The sequence below is a fragment of the Pygoscelis adeliae genome, unplaced genomic scaffold (genome assembly GCF_000699105.1).
Source record: "Pygoscelis adeliae isolate BGI_AS28 unplaced genomic scaffold, ASM69910v1 Scaffold62, whole genome shotgun sequence".
In the NCBI taxonomy this organism is placed as follows: domain Eukaryota; kingdom Metazoa; phylum Chordata; class Aves; order Sphenisciformes; family Spheniscidae; genus Pygoscelis; species Pygoscelis adeliae.
In genome coordinates this window covers 5275370-5277869 of record NW_008824401.1, presented here as the reverse complement: position 1 = coordinate 5277869, position 2500 = coordinate 5275370, and the positions used below count along the sequence as shown (strand labels likewise).

General features: G+C 38.4%; 1 protein-coding gene across 1 annotated transcript in view; it reads left to right on the top strand.

Annotated features, from left to right (window-relative positions):
- ZNF536 (zinc finger protein 536) overlaps positions 1 to 2500 on the top strand; it is a 146363-nt gene that overhangs the window by 18743 nt on the left and 125120 nt on the right. The gene's annotated exons all lie outside the window — the stretch shown is intronic.

The window sequence follows — 2500 nt, the reverse complement described above, 5'->3', positions numbered from 1 at the left end:
ATCTATGCTGTTGAGAACCTCAGATAGATGGCAATATAGCAAAGTTGATAAAAGCGATTCTCAATTAGACTTTATTATTATTTTATTGAGGTATTATTAATAAACATCAGGGTGCAGTGGGTGATAACACTATCCTAGTATTAGACAAGTGGACACTGAAGAAAAATAAAGGCAAGTTGCCTGTAATGAGAAAAAGTAGAAGGACGTGGATAAACTGCAAATGACATGAAAAGCAGAAATATCATATATTTGTCCTTCAGGCCTGATCCTGTGGCCTGTAGCTATATAGTTAGACATATTAACTTCTGCATAACCAGTCGTGAATAAGCTGTAGTTATGTGAGTCCAGGCTACATGACTAGTTCTGAAGAGAGCAAGGTAGAATAGTTTGATGTTTGGGTTTGGTTTTTTTTTTTTAGTTTCTTCCCTTTAGCCCAGTAAATCCACACTGCTCTGTGTGTTTTCAGTTACTTTTTACAGACCTCTCTTTTCTCCTAAAAAAAAAAATAATTAAAAAAATAATTAATTCCTAATTCCAATAGATTTCCTGAAGTTAACTATAAAAGATATTCACGTACTAATTCAATAGCCTGATATTAGCTGTAATCCATAATATTATCAGCATTACACTAGTAACAATTACAGTGGCAATACATAACTACGGTGTGTTTTGAGGGCAGTATTTTAATAAGGTAGGTGTTTAGTTCCCTGCAGCATATAAAACTGGTGATTTTGACTGCAGAGCTGCTTGGACTGGAAATCACAACAGTTGCCAGTAAGGTTTAGAAAGTGTGTGCCAGGCAAGGGAATCGCTGTTCAATGTATTTACCCTCTGGGGAGGTAAAACACAGATGGGGGAGTTAGGAATCTTCTAACATTTAGCTGATACATTAGTGGGTAGCAATTCTGCTTCAGGGATGTTCAAAGTAGTTCATCTACCAGTTGGGAATCATTATGGGCACTAGTACTGAGGATTAGATATGATAGAACAATAAGGGATTGTGGAAGTACCACTATCCTCCCCCCTCCCACAGAAGAATGTTTCATAATCTTTGATACCTTTTTATAGCTATGTCTCTCTTAAGAAAACAGTTGTTCTGGATTAATCAGACGTTTTCAACATACGTACTAAGGCACTTATCTTGAGGTAGCATTCAACTGCCATAGACAAATATGACCTCGTAATATATATTTTGACCGAAATTATGTAAAATACCATATCTTCTCTACATAAAAAGTAGTACTGTTACTGTGTGTATTCTTACCAGTTAGTTGATGTGAGAAAAGCTTGCTAAAGCATTTGCATTTGTATTTCTGTACTGGGTAAGCAAATGCAACATTAGATCTCTCGGATTATTTTTACTCTATGAGAGATAAGGCTATGCTTTAAAACTTCAAATTCATGATGGAGGAAGGATGATCATACTCAGAGGAAAGGAAGAGCATGGTCAAAAATAAGGAGAAGGCAACTCGGTTTCTGTTGAGCTATGCCCAGTTATTATCACCTGATTATTTTTACCCTAGCAATCTCACCTGGACATACATTAAATTTTTCCTGTTTTTTTCTATAGTCTCGAAGTTAAAACATTTTCCAAAATGTACAAACAAACAGCTAATTTCATTGCACTGCTGTCTGCATGCAGTGAAATAAAATATGATTAGCTAGCTGAAAATGTGTAACTTTTCAATCAGTAGTTAATTCAGTCCCAAAACCATATTCATATAGGTTTGAAACAAAATTGACCTTCTTGTTTATGTAATCTGTACATACAATAAGTGCCTGATTCAGTAACAAGCTACTCAACAGTGTAGATTTTCTGAGACACAGGAAAAGAAGAAAAATCTAGTACTCTTCTGAATAGACCCATCACCTGTGCACTGCTAATGCTCTGAAATTTCTGCATTTGGAAGGGGCAAAACTAGTACAGGAGACAAATTCCCCACGTTATGCAGAAGACAAAATTCTCATGCTCGATTGTAGAGCAGCTGAACGGAGAGCTGCAGGAATGGGGAGAGGTAGACCTCTTCTCATGGCTGTCCGGCATCATTCCCCATGGCTGCTGTTGTCTTTTAAGTGTAAGAAGTTTTGGGGCTTTACCCCAGAACGGACACTAGAAGATACATGTGACAGTAGACCCTCTGGGCTCTGCAGCTGCTGATGCACAAGAAGCATGTGCATAGTGGGATTCCACTTTGCATGGTGGATGTGCACCTTTTTATTCCCTGCCTTTCATAGCTGCAGCTGAAGGCAGCTGAATTATGGCTGTTTCTCTGTCAGAAGACTGCCAGTGGCAGAAATGGAGTAGGATTTATCTTTAGTGCAGGAGAGCCCTGTCTGAAGGCCCAGTCAGGATATGTGCTGGATATCCACAGCTCTCATTGATAGCTGCGTGAGCTAAAGTTGTTCTGCGTCTCACAAAACTGTCTTCATTGCGAAGAACCTGAGGATATGTGGAAGCTTTTGGCTTTGCTCTGAAGTTTCTGAGGCTGTTCTGTGGTAT